The sequence below is a fragment of the Solanum dulcamara genome, chromosome 4 (genome assembly GCF_947179165.1).
Source record: "Solanum dulcamara chromosome 4, daSolDulc1.2, whole genome shotgun sequence".
Taxonomy (NCBI): domain Eukaryota; kingdom Viridiplantae; phylum Streptophyta; class Magnoliopsida; order Solanales; family Solanaceae; genus Solanum; species Solanum dulcamara.
In genome coordinates this window covers 46,729,671-46,750,103 of record NC_077240.1, presented here as the reverse complement: position 1 = coordinate 46,750,103, position 20,433 = coordinate 46,729,671, and the positions used below count along the sequence as shown (strand labels likewise).

General features: G+C 33.9%; 1 long non-coding RNA gene across 2 annotated transcripts; it reads left to right on the top strand.

Annotated features, from left to right (window-relative positions):
* Window positions 1-9,282: 9,282 nt before the first annotated feature.
* LOC129887406 (uncharacterized) lies at window positions 9,283-17,152 on the top strand. 2 transcript variants are annotated; one of them, XR_008766353.1, is made up of 3 exons: window positions 9,292-9,539; window positions 9,834-9,896; window positions 16,831-17,152. It is a non-coding gene; the product is annotated as an uncharacterized LOC129887406 (long non-coding RNA). The 2 variants fall into 2 exon arrangements; XR_008766352.1 differs by having other exon boundaries at window positions 9,283-9,896.
* The last annotated feature ends 3,281 nt before the right edge of the window (window positions 17,153-20,433 follow it).

The following is a 20,433-nucleotide window of genomic DNA, read 5'->3' as shown; positions in this document are numbered from 1 at the left end:
AAAAGCCAAAATCAGTTCAGAATCTGAGATTTCCAACCTGACCATTCAATTAGCCAAATACTATATATCCAAGGCTAGGGGTCACTCCACAATAGACAAGTACGCTAAACTACCCATACTCCCCATCTTCCGACTCAAGAAGTCCACTAGTACATTCACCTTACCCGGGTGGTAGAGGATAAAGATGTCATAATCGGCCAGTAGCTCAATTTAATACCGCTGTCTAGAATTAAGATCCTTCTGACTCATAATGTACTGTATGTTGTGGTGATTTATATATATCTTGCAATGGACTCTGTATAAGTAGTGCCTCCATATCTTGAGCGCGAAAACTACCGCCGCCAGTTCTAGGTCATGAGTGGGGTAGTTGAGCTCATGCACTCTCAACTATCTGGAAGCATAAGCAATAACTCGGCCATGCTGCATCAATACATACCCAATACCTCTTGGTAGAGGTGGTGCTACTGCCAACAGTATAGCCTGGCCATGACACTCCCTAGCCTAGTGCTCCAATGAGACAAATCGAAGCATCTTGAAGCTGAGCGACCCATGATAACTCATCTATGGTAGGAAGGAAGCGGATATGATCCCCTTGAGCTTTGCCCTATAGTGGAACACCCCAAATGAGGCTAACTACCCTCAACTACTGGCAGGGAGGCCTGAACCGACTGGCTGGACTGACCCTACTAGTACCTATCCTGCTGGAACCGCTGGCAGGGCCTGTCATAACTATCCTGGCCTCTAGACTGAGACCCATTGTAGCTATCCTAATGCTTGGGTCTCTTATCGCTGCCCCCTTAGTCCTGACGATGAATAATCTCAATTGTGCAGGCATGATCCACCATATCTAGAAAAGAGCAGCCCGCAAAAACCAAATGCTCAGTCCCCAACCTTAGGTAAGGTCTCAATCCACGCACAAAACATCATACCCCCTTCTCCTCAGTGGGTAGACTCCTAGTGGCATGTCGAGAAAGCAGATGAAATCATGCCTCGTACTCCGTAATTATAATGTGGCCCTGCTCCAATCGAGTAAACTAATCCTAGAGTCGATCCCTAACACTCCTAGGGATGTATCGAGTCAGGTAAGCCTCTAAGAACTGGGCCCATGTCAATGGTGGTGACCCAACTGGCCTGGACTGCAAATAAGAGCACCACCACTGTCTGGCTTCTACTCTGAACTGGTGAGTAGTGAAGTCGGCGCCTCTGGACTCCACAAGACCCAAGGAATAGAGCTACTCTTGACAGGTAGTCAAGAACTCCATGGCATCCTCGCCAATGGCTCTAGAAAATATCGGGGGTGACAGCTTCTGAAGTACCCCTAACATTTTCTAATCCTGTAATGACATCACACCCTCAAAAACTGCTGGCGGGGGTATAACAATTAGTGGAGGAACCTAAATGTTAGGTGTTGGCTGAACGGGCAGATCCCGCGATGTTGGTATGCCCACTACTAGGGTCGGAGCCTGTGCTACAACCCTAATAGCCATGAGGAGCTGCACAATCACTAGCTGTAGTGTTGGGGTCATAATTGGTGCAGTTGGGAGTTGTGCTGCTGGTGGTGAGCCAACCTATCAACCCGAAATTCCAAGTAATGGGTTTGAAGCAGAAACTAAACAAGAGTGGCAAATTATAAATATAGGTAGGAAGAATACGCGGAAGTAAACCAAAACATGATATAAACAACTAAAGATCTCTCACAAAACCTGGAAGTCACAAGTACAAAACTGTTACAATATAAAATATGAGTACAAGTCCCGAAAGTATACTGGAAGTATATACAACAATTGGCTAGTCTCAAAAGGCAAAAGACGAGCCATTCATACTGAAGGAGACTGAAATGATCCAAAAATGCCAAGTGCTCACCCTAGTCTCCGAAATTGACTGCAACAGGCTCGATTTATCTACGGCGGTAGCTGGTGCTCGGTCCTGCATCATGAAATTAGATGCAGAGTGTAGTATGAGTACCAAGACAACAGTTACCCAGTAGGCATCATAGGGCAACTGAGCAAAAAAGGTAGAAGCAATATAAAAAAGAGGAATAAGCCTAAATAGGAATCAACATAAGCATCAAAAGGGAAAAGAATATTATCTATGAGAACTACAGCTAACTATACCCAACTGGGCCCCCATAAGCCCAGCCGAGACACTCGTGCACAAATTAAACAAAATCCTAAACGAACCCCCATAAGTTCGCTGAGTACACAGAATAGCTACAACTACCAAGTCTGGGAACCAAAACTTTGCGATGTCAGGAACTGAAGAACTGTATCATTTCCAAAGCCCAAAATCTCCTAGAGTCAATGAATAAGGGGTGCCTTAGGGGTCAAGGTCAGGACTGGGACCCAGATGCTCGCCCGAATGTTCAAAGTGGCCAAGGCCGGGACTGAGTACCCGAATGCTTGCCATAATACATCTGTACAGTCGAGGCCTTGACTAGGTACCCGGATGCTCGCCATAAAATATTGTTATGATTGAGGCTAAGACTGGGTACTCGGATGCTCATCATACTAGCAAGTCGGCAGAGACCGGAACTAGGTACCCGGATACTCTCCGATAATTCAGAACGGAGGCCAGGACTGGGTACCCGGATTCGCACAGATAATTTAACCCATGGTTCTGAATATATCCTTTCCAACTAAACAACAACAGTACCAAGAATCTCCTTCCTAATATGTCAACTGATATGCCGCCAAAACTTGAACCTGAGCTAAAGCCAAATGATCATGAACTCTAGTATTGCCGACGTATCTAGAAAGCTATGACTATGCCGAGTGATAGATGAAGGTGTTATTAAGAGCAAATATATCACCTAGCTAAGGCTAAATTACCAGACACTAGCCCGCTACATCATTCTACAAGGATCTAAGACCACCGGAGCGATGCCGGGGAATCTAAAGCAAATTTATATCCTATACTAAGGCCAACATATTCCACAGTATCAACAACATGCTCATTCAAATTTTCTTATAATACTAACAAATAATGATAAGATACACATGCTTCTAAATATCCAAAAAATCCAATAACAAACGTAAAGCATGAATTCTAACACCTGAGATATACAATTAAATTAACCAACCAAAATTCCAACTATTTCAACATGCTTTCACATATTCCAGCTCAATCTAAAAAAGGCAAATCATAGCCTACCTATAGGCTAAATACGCGGGCTTCAAATCACCATGCTGGGCTTTTCCCTTTCGAACGGCTTTAGAACGCTGGCACACAGTCAAAAACAGAACCAAGACATCGATACAGTGGTTTAAACACTAATTTCATAATTTTTAGAGACGGATCAATTTCGGGGTCTAAAATGAGAATTGTGCGACCCGCCCCAAAATAGGTTCCAAACGTCACCCCAAGCTCACAATTCAGATTTATAATACAATTTAGGGTGGACAAATAACTCAAGACGACAAACAATCAATTCCCATATTTTCAAACTAAGAAAACAAACAAGGTAGCCTCTTTATGCATCAATTTCTCAAAAAAGAAAATATTTCAATCAAAACAAATTACACCATGACATTTCTTGTGAAAAACCCTACAATATAGCCTCAAGAATCACTCAAAACGGAGTTATATTGACCAAGATACACTCTTTAAAAATTTAACAAAATTTCATTCTGAAAAACACTAAATCAGTAACCAAACACGTATTTTTACCTCAAACGAAGCTTCCCCTTATGTTTCTAAGCTCACCACGAGATTTTTCACGAAATTCTCTTGAATTTAGATACTTGAATTACCAAAATCGGGTTTATATAGGCCAAGAAATAACTTCTCAAAGTTCTTCAAAATATTATTCTAAAAATAGACACTGCTGCAAATAAAATCAAGATTCTTCACGAAAAATTTCACAAGTTTGCATTTTGAATCACCCAATTTGGAGCTCTATAGCCCAAGATAAAGGGTTTTAAAGTTGAGACAAAAACCCCAAAAAAAGGGTTGTTGCTGCTGCTATGCTGCAACAGATTTTGGACTTTTCCAAAATCTCCGATAGGGTACTCGGGATTTGTTTGGATTCTGATAAAAATAAAGCAAATATGCTACCCCACTAAATTTGACATTTCAGACCCAATGACGTATTCGAAATTTCCATATGAGATCATTTTAATAAAATGTGGATCCCACATCCAAGTGCCATTTTAAGTCACATTCCACAACGGGCCTCGAGATTAGACCGAAAGCCTCGGAAAGCGAACGAAGGGTCATTCAAGAACAAAATCGACATTTCAGAACTAACCGTTCTATCATAATTTTCATTCGAGCTCATTTTTCAAGAATGTTGACCAAAATCAACCATAGGCTAACTTTCAAAGTCAAAACCACTAAATGGCCCCAAAATTGTATCGATTGCCTCGATAGTTATGACAACAATGCTACCAACCTAATTTGGCCATTTTGGAGCTGATGGAACTATCAGAATTCGAATTCATGGTCTCCTTGACCCGGAACTCGAAAAGTCACAACTAAACCAACTTAGGCCTTCAAAATACCAAAATGGGCTCGGGACCTCTAAAAATTCAACCAACATTTCTTCTAGACCAAAAATCATCTCCCTAATCCAACGGAGTAGTTGGAATTCCATTCCGAGCAACGGAACTCCAAAAGTTGACCAAAGTCAAACCTTGGCTTAAAATTTCTCAAATTCTCAACTCAAGGCCTCAAATCTTCATTACAACTCCAAAATGATTCTGTAAAGTCTCCTAAGCCAATCTCGACATTTCGGAGATGCTGGAATCGACAGAATTCCATTTCGAGACTTGTAGCTCTGATTGACCCCAAATACCACTTTTTAATACTTAAAGCTTATGAAAACTCAAAATTTCTAAAGACTTAACTTTTCATGGGATTTTCTAAAAATCAACACCCGGTACCAACTTGAAATGACTCGGGCAACTAAAGGGAGGAGTAAAATGGTCATTTTATAAAAATTCCAAAAATGACCTTAAGGGTCATTACAATAAAGGATCTCACGAACGAGTCAAGAGAAGCGTCATCAGAAGACAAGACTAAAATAAAGATTACATTTGGATATGGAGAAGCTTGATGGATTTCGAAGCATGCCATAACCATAAAATGATAAAAGATTACTCTCTCTCTCTCTCTCTCTTATAATATATATATAGATATAGATATAGATATGCCTAGGATATACATAATATACCATTTTGCTAAGAACAAACCTTTTTTTATTTTTTTATTTTTTATTTTAAAAAAACCTTCTCTACTATTCCGCCTACCAAGTCTCTGGGAAAAGATACTATGGACGGACTAAAGAAGTACTGAAGATTTGCAGTGACGAAGCCTAAATCCGCGAGTCAATGCAAATCAACTTTCCATCCCAAACTAAAAAAATTTCTTTGAGTGCAGGAAGATAGGAATCAAGAAAGACTACATCAAGTCTCGGAGCATGACCAGAGACGCCATTCGACTTCCCGCAATCATGAGCCTAAACATTCTCTCCCTACTGTATTTATTAAATGTACTTCGACTTGAATTTGATGTCTAAAATATTTATTTTTAAATCTTAACAGGTACGTTCAAGATCCGGATCAAAATACTGAAGACAAAGGGGCCCCATAGGATAAATAGGATTGTTTGCTTTTTTGTCAAAGATAACCCCACCAATTGGAGCTTGTCATCTAACCTCGTCAACAACTCTGCCAATCGGAGACCACCGTCTAACTGTGTCAAATAAGCTCCCTCAATTGGAGAATACCGTCTAACATCGTTCAAACTCCACCTTCTGGAGATTGTAAATAGCCAACATCATTCAAACTCCACCGTTTGGAGGTTGTACATAGCAAGCATCGTTCAATCTCCACCGTTTGGAGGCTGTACATAGCAAATACTGTTCAAACTCCACTGTCTGGAGGCTGTACATAGCAAATGTTGTTCAAACTACTCCATCTAGAGGATATATATATATATATCAAACCTCGTCAAAGATCCATCGATCAAGAGCATGCATACAACACCATCGTACATCTATGATTAAATTCTACATTACAAGCCTTCTCTCCCCAGATATAGGTGTTAAATTACAGTTACACCGCCAGATACAGACGTTACATTACAATTACACCTCCAGATACAAGTGTTACATTACAAGTTTTACAACGCCGGATATAGGCGTTACATTACAGTCGTACCTCCAGATACAAGCGTGCATTACAAGCTTTACACCGCCGGGTATAGGCGTTACATTACAACTGTACCACCAGATACAGGTGTTACATTACAAGTTACTTTACCAACATCGCATTCTTGCCACAGGACAGAGACATCAATAATTGTTTGAACATCTACACTTTACTCTTTATAGTATTATTTCAATTTATAAGTTCTGAACCACAACAGGTACTTTTCACCCTTTTACCTATTTTGCAGGAAAATGCACTACAATGTGAAACTCCCTCTAAGCAGCAAGCAAGGGCAAGCTAGTGGAATGTCAAGCATTCCTAGCTACGTCAAAGATTTTCTTTCAAAACTCAACTCGACTCGATTTTTAAAAGTTCAGATTCAAATCTTATTTATAGCTCCTTCACGTCTTAGTGTCACCATAACTCGATACTAGGATAATATTTTTTTTCTCTACCATAAGTCTTCAGTAGAAATTGCAACGAAGAACTTCTCATTCCAAGTTACTCTTTAGAATTACATCCGACCTGATTTTCATATCTAAGGATGTACAAGTAACCTAAGCTTGAGCACGATTGTGTTTGTTCTATTCGTGCTAATATCTTCAGACCTCATCAGCCGAAAAATTAGTATTATCATAATTTTAAATTTGATCAAAATTTGCTATGATTCTACCCTCTCAAACTACATATGGCCTGATTTCTCATAAAATTTGAGATATGTAGGCAACTCAAGAGCCAAAGTTCGTCCATAACTCCATAAAAATAACTTTCATGTCAAGTTGTTGCTCAAAAGATGTTTTGGCTGGCGACCCAAAATTGGTTTGTATCTATATTTCTTTGTCCACACCTTTTTTACTCTCCTCCATGGACAAAGAAAGAGGCAAGTTGTTGACACTCAATTTTGGCTCTCTATATTTAATTAAGCATCAGTATAATAATAAATATTATTTTAATATTTTTTTAATAAGAATAAAAAAATAATTTATGAACATATTCTACAACTTTGTGATAACATTTTTCCAACTATTGTCAATTACTCCAACTCAATTAAGTTGAAGACATTTTTAATATGATGATTCAATCACATCCCTTTAATTTGAAGAAAAAAAAAAGTCGGTTGCATTGTCTTCAATTGATATATTTCATTAATGTCAAATGTCAAATGACAAAAGATAAAACGTTGTCAAAAAATAATAAAGATATGTAGTCATAAAGATCTCATTGCCCAAAAATCATGCAAAGTGCCAATTAATTCCTCCGTTTAAGAATAAATTATATTCTCTCAGTTAATTTTACTTGTCACTAATTTTTAAAATAAAATTTTATTTTTATTTGTCATATTTGACATATTAAGAAAAGATAATTATTTTATTCCATGTTTTACTCTTAGCATTAAATACTATACTCTAAATCATTTTTTTCTAAGACCTAATGGTTACCAAACCTCAATTAATAGGAATAGTGTTAAAAAATACATATAACATTAATTATTTTCTTAATAAGTGTGCCAAGTCAAAAAGTGACAAGTAAAAATAAATGGAGAAAATATTTTTTAAACTTAGAGCATATTCGGAAATTATTCACTTCTAAGAAATGGGAAGTGTGTGTATATATATATTATTTTTTTACAATCACTCACTTTTTTAAATGCTTTAAAAAATAAATAGTTATTTAATGATTTCTTGATTATGTAAAATTTCACTCTTTTAAAGAAGGATGAAATTGGAAGGAAAACAATCAAGGACTTCTTAATTTTGTGAAACATCACCTATTTTTAAATAAAATGAAAAGATAAAAATATCATTTATTTTAAAATAGATGGAGTATAAAATCAAATTTTCAGATCTTTTGAGAAGATATTTTACGAGAAAATTGTGATTTAATACTTCATTTGTTTCATTTTATATAAAAATGTTTGACAGGTCACTAAATTTATGAATAGAAAGGTACACTATATAAATAAAAATATTTTTTTTGAATGTATATTATATGCTAAATCCTTTTTAATTTCTATATATTAGTTATTTTGTGGTGGTCCAGACTACTCAATTTTTCTACAAGTTAGCCTTTCCTAATTAACGACAGTTCGGATCGTTATATTTTGTTCTATCTTTACTCGAGTAATTATGAGTTTGATTCAAGTGTGAAGGATTAGGTGAACAATGCTATAAGTTAAGATGTGTTAATTAATTTACTTATTTTATTCAAATATTTTTTTAAAAAAATTTAGATGTGGAATATATCTAACATATTAAAATATAGGCCATTGAGAGGGGAACATTGAAATTGCAGGAAAAGTTAAAAGTCATTTGAGTATATATATTTTAATCGTTGCTTTATTAAAGATTTGTGTAGATATGTTTTAATGGTTGCTTTATTGAAGATTTGAGTATATGTTTTAATGGCTGCTTTATTGAGACCTTTGATAGGGACAAGCCCGTTGCCCTTTGTTTCCCAATTATCGAGATAGTAGGCCATGGAAAATTATGGGAGAAATTTCAAAAATTTATGATTTTAAATTTAGAATATGTGTACAATAATAATAATAAAACTTTCATAAAAATATGAAAATATTCTTTTTGATAAACTTTCTCATTGCATTCGGCAAATTTATTTCATAAATATTATTTCTTATATAAAAATAATACTAATAAATATATATCATTTGCTACATATTTTATCATTTTCATACCAAATAATATCGTTCTTAAGGGTTAAATCATTTTCAATCAAATACATTATTTTATAGTGTTAAAAATAAATATTTTTCAAAATTAGGAAAAGCTTAATTAATTAATTTTATACCAATTTTATTTTTAACAAGGACCGATTTTGTCAAGTGAGTTAATCTTGTAAAATATTTATTTTTTTTTAAAAAAAAGAAAGAGGTTACATTTTTGATAGGCTAATTCTTTTTTTAAAAAAAGGGGGGGAAAAAACTTGGCAATCCAAGTCCCTTTAAATTAGCCAATCCGTGTACGCCACATAGGATGCACGTGAATTGTGCTTCTTCATCTCTAATCTCAACCATCCAATTTGATCTAATGGTCCTAGTCAATTCAACATTTTTTATCCTTTAAATTATATATATATAATTTTATTTTATTTTTTACTCTTGATTTATATTAACCATCCGATTATTTGATGATCGAGCGGTTCAACACAAATCAAAAAAACTTTTTCATTACACAAAATATATCTACGCTCCTCCTTCCACATTTCAACATTCTCTTTTCCAAAAAAATACCATAGCCTTGCTCGTTTTCTCCTCTGTTCCAAGATTAGAAGATCTTCTATACCTCATCTCCTCCTTCTTCTGTTTCAATTTTCAGAAAATCCGCCTACCATTACTGCAAAATTTTCGCAACTTTCAGTTCAAATCAAGAAAAGGTAAGACTTGTAAAATCTTTTTCCATATTCCTTCCTATTTTGCCTCATAAATGCCTTCAATTTCAGTTCAAATCTAGATTTTCAAGTACAAATTTGCCTATAAATAACGAGGGGAATTCGATCAAAGATTCAATTGAAGAACGGGACTCAAAAACATATTAGGAAACAAGCTAAAACATATACAAAAGGAAAAATCACATCAAAACTGAAGACAGATCCAAAAAAAATACACATCAAAGAATCCATTTATTTCAAAAAAAATCACTATCTTTTATTTTTGATTTTGAATTCAAGTTTGAAAAGGAGTTCGAAGTGAAATTCTTGACGAAAATCCCTTATTTTGCTGCTCCACACAAGGTCAGTGAACTCTTCTTGATTTTCTTATCAATTCCCAGCTTCTATTTTATTTTTTTATTTATGTGTTCTTGAAGATATGAATCTGTTGGTGTTGATGAATATTAGTTAGAAATTCCATTATATCTATCGTTAGTTTTTTTTTTGAAGTCTCTTTAAAGGAGGAACATTGCTTACGTTACAATTTTGGTAGAACTTTCACGGCTTGATGGGTTTTTAAAAAAAAAAGAGTTTCCTAATTTAATTATTATTTTAAGATTTGAGTTAGTATAGTGCATAGGTTAATTTCATGTCCTTTAGTTACTTGGATATATGAAAATGGTCACATAATATCTTTTCAAGTGTTACTTATACATACATATAATATACATATGTGTCTCCTTCTATGGATAATCTCTGCAGAACACTATCTTTATTTAGCCTTTCTTACTTTGTAATTAGTTTCTCTTTATTTGTATACATGCTTAATAAAATATAGAAATTCCTTCAATAGAAATTTTATTTCCTTTAGGTTTGGTTACTCGCATATCTAAAGCAAATGGGTGATTAGACCTACCATTTATTGATTGAAAATTGAATCACCAGTAGCTCTTGACATTGCTTAATATGTATGCATTGAGCTTGTTTACTTCCATAATTAGTTTTTTCATGATTATGTAGTTTTGTTTTCATTGTATCACCTTTCACTTTAACTAAGAAAAGTTATCTTTTTAAAAATATATATATATCATCCACTGTTCTGGAATGATTACATAGGAATCTTTGCTTGTTTTCCCTCAATTATTAAAATAAAAATGTGGTGGATGTCCACATATGTTTCTTTAGTAATATATTGTTTAAACTTTGTTCCTCATAAGTTTGTTTTAATGAATGAATTATTCACCTTTAACATAAGTTGTGAGCCGGATGCTCATTCTTACTTGGTCATCATTTTAATAGTTTCTACCAAATTTGATATGATAGGATTTGATGTCTAAATAATGGTCAACCTTTAATAATGATTAATCTTTATTTTTTATGTTTTATGTACACTCTTGGGAGCTAGAGTTTCTAATTTGGAACTCATTTTAGTTCAAAATATTGGGCAAACAGCTATTAGGATCGTCAGAGCTCGGAGTCTTATAAATTAGGAGTCAACATTTCTTGGCCTTTCTAGTTACTGCTTTAATTATGTTTCTCTTGATACATTAATTTTTTATACATGTTTACATATACGTGAATGTTGGTACTAATCTCTCTTATTTATTTGAGATTCTTATGTGGGCTAATATTATTTGTTAATAAGTTTAATAGTAATCAAAAAATAAAAAGTGTTCTTAAGTATAAATGAATGTTTGGTTTACTTAACATTCATTTAGGCGTTTTAATTAAGGGGATAAGAAAATTTATCACTTAAGATTTTTAAATGTATTAGAAACTAATTTAAAGGCTAAAAGAGACATTTTTTAATCAAGAATAGATATGGCTTCATATCATTTCTGCAAAACTAATATATTTATAGAATGAATCTCAATAATTAGGTCATCTTAGATTCTTTTAATTAATTTCCTTATAAAAATAATTTGTTGTTATTATTTTGGGACATTTAGATTATTTTTTAAAAAACAAATATGATTTATTTTTATATATATTCAAATTGAATATATGGCCTAGGTATTTTACTTTTGAACTAATGTATTATTTCAACATTTCAGATTTAGTAAATAATTCAAAATACAAATTATATATATATATATATTGTCACTTAATTTTTCTCCATACTTCACATATTATTTTGTTACATATACCATATTATTTCCATATCTATTGTCTCATCTTTACAAATGTTATATATTTATTTTTGATAAATAAATTATAAACTTCTACACTTTTACTACATATATATATATATATATATATATATATATATTGTCATCTTGTCCACACATATAAATAAAATTATAAGCTCCCATATATTTTGAACAACATACATAAATATATTTTACTTTATAATAAATATATATATGATCACAAGTTTTACATAATATTTTAACATTCTTTATATATATATATTTTTTTTTATTCTACTTTTTTTTTTGAAACTCCATTTTTGTTGAATTTTACTTAAATTATATTCTACTACATATTATATATTGCTATATATTTAAACCCCATATATTATCTTATTTCTTTTGCATCTTAAATTTTAAATACAAATAAAGTAGTGAGTTCTCATACTCAACATTTATTTATTGCCTACGATAAGTTTATATAATTTTAAACATACATCCATATTTTCTAATATATAAGCTCTCATACATTTTAAGTTTATGTATTTATCATTTATTTATTTATTTATTTATTATTGCATAATAAATATATTATTATTTAAATTTTTATGAATATCATAGACATATATATGACATACCTTCTAATTTTACTCTTTTTCTCAAAAAAATAATGAAAATTTTCTTGTCACTATTTTGAAGCAAATAAACGAATAAAATATTCCTAAGCATTTTTCTAAAACTAAATTTAAGAACTATCTTTGGATAGGCTCTGAGAGATGCCTAACACCTTTTCCTCGAGTAACCAAAATCCTACTTAGAATCTCACCGATTTCGCAAATAAAAACAGAGTTTACATTTACATTTTAAAAAAATAGTTTTCCTAATCTTTTTCTTAAAATTTAGTGACGACTCTAAATAATTTTCAAAATCAGAGGCATAGCCACTTTATATTGCGAACTATTTCTGCCAGTTAAAAAATGGGGTGTGACAAGTCCCATGTGATTTCGTGATACGATGGAGTTGGGTCCGAATTTGACTTTTGAGGAGGAGCCGGTCGCTATTCTAGACAGGCAGCTTCATAAGCTTAGGACCAAGGAGATCGCTTCGATCAATGTACAGAGGCGACATAGGCTTATTGAGGAGGCACTTGGGAGTCAGGCAAGATAGTCTTTTGAGACTCTAAGTACTTTCCTTTATCTTATGTTAGAGGACAAACACCATTTTTAGTGGTAGATATTGTAATGACCTTGAGGGTTATTTTTGGAAAATTCTCGATAAATTACCATTTTACCCTCTCGTTAGTACCCTGAATGTCATTTAATCAGTTTGTATAGTCAAATTTGTTAAAGTCTTAATAGTTTGTGAATTATGCAAGTTTTGGGGTTTAAAAGAGTTTAGTTGCTAAAAGTGGTTTTCGGTACCAATCAGAGCTACGAGTGTCAAAATGGGATTCCGTCAGTTCCATCAGCTCCAAAATATGGAAATTAGTCTAAGAGTGTCTTTATTTCTAAATTTAGAGTTGTATCGTGAAATTGAGGTCCCAAGTTGGGAAGTTTGGTTTTAAACAAGCTAAGTTTGACTTTGGTCAGCAATTCGAGTTTGGAGACTCGGATTAGATTTTTGATGATTCTATTGATTTTGAGAGGTGATTTTAGGCCTAAGAGAGGCTTCGTTATATTTTTTCAAAGTTCTGAGGGCACTTTGGTCTTTTCGAGGTTCATATTAGTTTAGCTGCGATTTATCAATTTTTGGGTCAAGGAAACCTCAAATTAAAATTCGGATGGTTCCATTGGGTCTGAAACGTCTAATTTAGTAGGAGTACATATATGGTTTGTGTGTACAGGATTCCGAATGAATTTCGAGAGTCCAATTGGAGATTTGGAATTTGAGACTTGAGCTGATTCTGTGTTGCTGGTGCAGTGTCCACTTAAGTGGACTAGGTTTGCTAAAGCGAACCTTCGCTTTAGCGAGACCCATCGCTTAAGAGAAGGGGCTCACTTAATTCGCGAACCTCCGCTTTAGCGACCTTATCGAGTTTTGAGGCTTTTCTTCCATGTTTGAGAGTTTTCATTTAGGTAAGCACTTTTCAACTAAAACCTTTGATTTTCGTCCATTATTCCACGATTTTGACTTCTAAATTCTAAGTTTCAAACTCAAATTTCATGTTTTCTTCCCTAACTCGTATTTAAGGAAAATAGTGATTTCTAACTCAATTTTTATGAAATTTTCAACCATGAGTTCCTTATAACTAGTAGAATGTTATTTTTGCAATAAAATTCCAAATTCACCTCTTTTCGAAATTAATTGATTTTTGGAGCATTTTACCCCGCTTTCAAAACCTATCAATATGGGTGTCATTGGACTTCTTGTGATGTTTATGTTTCATTCTTGATAGTGGGTTGTCAATTTAGAAGTTGGATTCTAGGGTTGATCATCCGGTAGGGGTGTTCGAGTGCGGTTTCAACAATTGAGGTAGGTTTGGCTATCCTTCTTGAGACTGAATTAGGGTAATTAGTTAATCCTATGTTATAGACTTTGGGATGGGGTTGTAGTAAAAGTTTGGGGATGTTTAATTACTTGTGAGGCCTGTGTAGGGCTTATTTGTGTTGTGTAGCTCGTGTGGTAACCTTAATTGCTATCTTACCTGTGTTAAGATTGTGTAATCCATGACTTAACTGTGTTAGAGATGTGAAAAGGCTATTTGAATTGAAATGCCCGTATGAGGGGTTGAGTTGGGGGTTTTGAGCATACCTGAGTATGGAAACATTTTCAAAAAAGGGTGAACACTTAATTTGGGGTATTTCCTTCCCATTACTGTCTATTGAGGGTGAATATCATGTTTAGTTTGAGTTTAGAGAACTTGAACCTTGTGTTTATAGGTTGCGCAGAATATTACCTCTATGTCATGTGTACTATGATGCATTTATCCTCATTCATTTTAACATTGAGTTTGGGAAGTTGAGAACTGTGAAAGTCTTTTTGATAAAGAAAATATGGCACCTTATGATCCTTGACCACGGTTAGGTGGCAAGCTAATGAGATTTGAGATTGTGGTATAGTATATGGACTGCAAGTCCCCTATGGGTCCTTGTCTGGAAGCATTAGCTTGACATATTGTACGACAACCTTGATTCCACTGTACCGTCATACCATCACATCATCATATTGTATTGTATTGCATTGATATCTGTGATACTTGACCTATCTGATTAATTGTGATATTGAACTGTACTTATGTATTTACTTCAATCTCGCTATTTTTATATAAATTGGATACAGCGTAGTTGGAGTGGGACTTTTCTGTGTGCAGGTGGAAGTGTTCCTTAGTTTATTTCATAGGTTTGATTAATTTCTTATACTCAGTCGATTAAACCTACTGAGTACTTATGGATTATACTCACACCTACTTCTATGTCCCTTTGATATAGATTCTAGTCAGGGTATCCAACGCGGCAGATAATTTCTAGCGGAGATACTATCACCGGAGTAGTGGTGAGATCTTGGGATTTGGATCGCCGCTAGTTCTATCTTTCAGTTCTAGTCTTTATTTTGTTCGGAGACTTACATTGTATATTCAGAATCAAACTTGTATTAGATGCTCTTATATTTATGACACCATATTTTGGGATAATTTCATTGTTGCCCTTCTTATTATGTTTATTTGTGGCCTGACTTCCCTCTAGGAGCCTCGATTTTTGGGTCGTGATGAAAATGAAACACAACCAGGGCTTAGAACAGCGGAAAAACAAGACATGCAATAATTCACCACTAAATCACAACTTAAGATATGGGACAATAGATATTTACTGAAATATACCTCAAACGAAACCTCCCCTCTAACTCCCAAATGCTCTTATATGTTCTCTGAGTGAATATAGACAATCCAGGCTTTGAATCTCTCAAAATGGACCTCCACAGCTCAAGTTATACAACTTTAAAGTTTTGGGACTTTAGCTGATCGCGTTTGGTCTTAAATTAAAAGACCAGACAAACTTATTCATCGCGATCGCGAGGAAAAGTGTCGCGATCGTGACAACCCCACAAAATGACCTTCTCGATCGCGAAGACCAGACTGTGGTCAACCTCAGTGGAAACACATCTTCATTTTAGCAAGTGGAAAGATCATTATGTTATAGGGATAAAATAAATGTTATTAGCAAGTTCATGGATGATCTGAAGCTTTAGTTTTTAAAGTTGCTAGACTATGTTGATATAATTAAGAGTACAAATCTTGGACTTCTTGTTGGGTGAGAACTGATAATGAAACAGTCCTCGACAAACACTTGCTTAAATATTTCTATGTATGCTTTGCATTGAAGAATGGATGCTAGAAGGTTGTAGGAAGATTATTGGGTTGGATGGATGTTTTCTGAAGGGTGCTTGTAGAAGAGAATTATTAGTGACTGTTGGAAAAAAACTAAAACCAACAAATATATCTAATAACGTGGGCAGCAATTGACCAAGAAACTAAACACTCTTGGAGATTGTTCTTAAGTTATCTCATTTAATATTTGCATCTTGTTGATGGAGATGGCATAACAAACATGCTTGACATGTAAAAGGTACTTGTTTTTACTATTTATACTTGTTTATATAAGTTGTTTTTACCTTTTCTTTTTAATCTTTTTTGTCAACTTTTTTAAAAAAGCTAATGTCTGCCAAATTTTTTTTATCTACTGCTGAAATTGGACTTAAGCTTCATGATGTTGTAACATCCTCTATAATAATGACCATCTATCTTATCTCTTTGAAAGTTGAAGCATATGTGATTTTGTAGTATTTTAGAATTAGTTATTCCTCTAATAAATTATCGTGTAGTATATTAGCTTTAGTTATTATATGATGCTAAATATTTAGAGTTATGATTCATGAGAAATAGTCTATAAGCACATGCTAAATTTATAATTATTTGATGTCTTTTGTTTTTCTCTTCCTTTTCTTTGCTCTTTCTGTTGTGAGAATGAATATATGGACATGTGTTGTTTTATATCCTTATTTCTTAAAGTTGTGGAGAGGTGTTGTTATAAGAATGAATATGTGACCTTATAGTATCAATTCTCACTTAAAGTTGTTTACTTTCTATAAGCTTGAACTTGAAGATGTTGTTTTTATATCCTTATTGCTTTGGTGTTTAATATTGAACTCCATCTATTTTTTTTGTTTTCTAGGGTCTTGAGTCGGTTATTGATGAGTTGCTTCCTAATGCTGAAACGAGAATGTGTGCAAGACTCATTTGGGCAAACTTACAAAAAAATGGAGAGGTGAAGATAAGAGGAAAACATTTTGGAGGTGTGTCAAAGCTAGTTTTGAGATGAGTTTGAATATTTGGGAAACTTAGTGAAAGAATATATGAGCCATTGCTTATCTATGACAAAGAATATTGGTGTAGGTCTTTGTTTAGTAAAAGAACCAAGTGTGATGTGGTAAAAAATAATATGTGTGAAATATTTAATTCTTGAATTGTTAATCCTAGGCTTATATCTCTGATCAGTATGCTTGAAGATATTAGACATAAAATGATGGATAGACATGGAGATATGATCAAATTTGTCAATACTTGGATCAGTGACATTTCACCCCTGTTAAGACTAATTCTAAAAGAAAACAAAGGGATTGGTAGGAAATTAAAGGTGAATTAGAATCATGACATTAAATTTGAGATTCAGGAAATTGAATATAGACACATAATTGACAAGGCTAATAAAACATGTAGCTGCAGGTTGTGGCAGATGAGCGGCATCCCTTGCCAACATCTAATTTGTGCCTTGTATCACATTAGAAAAGAACTAGAAAATTATGTAGAGCATTAGTACATAAAAGATACATTCCTACGTGCTTATAAGTATTTCTTACAAATTATTTCTAATATGATAATATGACCTAAAATCAATAATCCACAAGTGGAGCCTTCTGAAGTGAAGCCAATGCCTAGAAGGACCCGCATATGTAGAAGAAAAGATAAAGATGAACCAAGAAAAAATGGGAAAAACATAAATATGGAGTAAAAATGACATGTTCCAAATCCCATCAAGTCGGGCATAACAAAAGGAGTTGCAAATCAGTGGTAAGCATTTTGATAATTCATTTCAGTTTAATCATTTTTCCTTAATGCATAGCCCTCTCAACAAACTTCAAAATAACCTTCTTAGCTTATTTCAAAATCACCAGTGAGTCATTCTATCACTCAACATTCCTCTTCTTTATGTCCATAAACTTCAAGAGTTAAAGGAAGTAAAAAAGCAGACAACTAGTGTCACGATCCAAGCTACACCCTAGATGTAACACGATGAATAAGATTTGGAAAGATCCTAAACAAGCCTCTTAGCATAGCATAATCATGATAATCAAAAGTAAAGTTCAAATGTGGAAGGTAAGTCTCAAAAGTACAAATCTCGATAAAAGAGAATTCAAGCATAACATCCGAAAACAAGGAGAAATCATACTAGTCTAAGCTGATAATTCCTCTACTAACATATACATGGGGCATAGGACAAGCCCTAGCTCACCCTAAATATATGAAAGTGAAATAATTAAGAAAATAAAGACGGCATAGATGGTTGTGCCCTTGAAAAATGAGGACTCACCAAATGATGTAGTGTCGATAGCAATCCATACTAGCCACGACAGTGATGAGAAGCGTCGGACCCTACATTATAAGACAATGTAGGCACAAGTATGCATTAGTACATGGAATGTACTAAGTATGTAGAATTATACATAATGTAAATAAGACATCATAGTGAGCATAAACATAAGATGCATGACAAAAATATTTTAAGAGCTTGAAAGTAAATCATAAATCATGAGAGAAGATCAATGCATTACTAAAAGACATAATGAAAAGCTTTAAGATAAAACATAGTCATTTTGTGGGATATTAATCGTAACCAACATTAAGACCATGTTAACTATAACATGAAATATGGTGTAACTCCTACACTGAAAAAGAAGAGGCTACTTACCAAGGTAGACTCCGTATAATGTCATGAATGTTATTGTGGATCCACTAGCTAAGTCATTTACGATAACCTACGGGGGAACTGTCATGACCTAATCCTAGGGCCTAAACGTGGCGAACGAAGCAACCAGAGGTACCCCATCCAAGCTTCTTAGCATTCGTTAAGCTTTTTATTGGTATTGATAAATCAAACAAGCAGAATTAAATGGGGTAATGGGACTAAGGGAGATGACATAGAATATAGGTCATTCATAATATCAAAACATCATTTATTTGTCCAACAATACCTCTACTTTCTTTAGACTTGGTGGGGGCCAAGACATGTCCCTAGCTCACCCTTAATTATAGTGCCAAAAGTACCAAAAGATAACCAAAATCTATATATGTCATAAGAAAGAAAAGAAATAGGATGTTGTTCCCGGAATATGGGAACTCACTAACTAAGTAGCCTTCAACGATCAATCTATCCATGTGGAGGAGAGTGTGAAGCAACGACGGTCCCTACATGGTGAAATCATGTAGGCAAAAGTGTGTGTTAGTACTTTGAATGTACTAAGTATGTGAGCATGTTATACGATGAATATTAGGACATTTATAAGTAATATGCGAAAGTGAATGCATGCATGAGAAATCATCATATGAAACTTTAAAATATTTATTTTGTGGGAAGGTGACTGTAATCGACATTTAAAACCATATGAGCTATTACATGGAATTCAGCATAACCTCCTACGTTGGCACGGGGAGACTACTTGCCAGGTAGAGTTCCGTCAACTTAAACATTTCTTTAACTTTAGCTTTAATGACTTTTGTGGATCCATTAGCCTAATAAGCCTACAGGGGCTCCTATGTTGGCACATAGTTAATGCAACATGAGACTTTAGTTAAGGATCCCTTAGGTCGATTCCCCATCTACATGCTACATTCGGTGCTAAGTCAATCCCATAGAATAATATATAAATATCATAATAACATAAGCATTGTATAACTTTAGACATCAAATCATCATCGGTAGAATAGCTCATTAAAACTTTGGTGATTCAAATACGCAAGAATTATCCTTATTGCAGAAAAAATCCATCATTCATATCATTTCATTATTATTTCATTTCATAAGACTCTCTTGAACATAAACATTGGCTTTTCATAACTTTCATTTTGGAGTTACGCTTTCATTTCAAGTTCATTTCAACATAGTGAAAACTAGGTGGGTTCATTTCATAAAACTTTCAAATACAATTTAACAACACTTGGATGCATGAGAATGATGGAAATGCATCATTTAAAACATCTTAAAATAACCACCATATATTTTAAAAACTACTTTCATACCTTCATATAAGGACCTTGATTAATCATCAATTTCATGTAAATAAGAATCAATATAAGTCAATATAGTTAAATAACTTCAAATATTCAAGAATCTATACATTTGGAATCATAGTATGAAAACCCATAAAATTCATCACTTGAAATTAAATTGCTAGGTTTAGGAAAATACTTGGGCTCCATGGGTGGAAGAACTCATGAATAAGGACCCACATACCTTGAGGAGACAACTCTTTAATGCAAAACTTAAAAAGAAATGGAGGCTTGATCTTCTTGGAGTGAAACCCTGGAACCTTTCTTAAAGATGAAGGAAGACTTGAGAGCACTTGGGAGGTTAGGATTTTAGCTCTTAGAATGTGAGTGAGAGTGAATGAGTATAGAAGGACTTAGGGACTTTTAGATAGGTGAAATCTGTCCTCAAAACGACCTCATTTTGTGTTAAAATACAGAAAAAGACAAAAGTGACCCCATATGAATTTCTGCC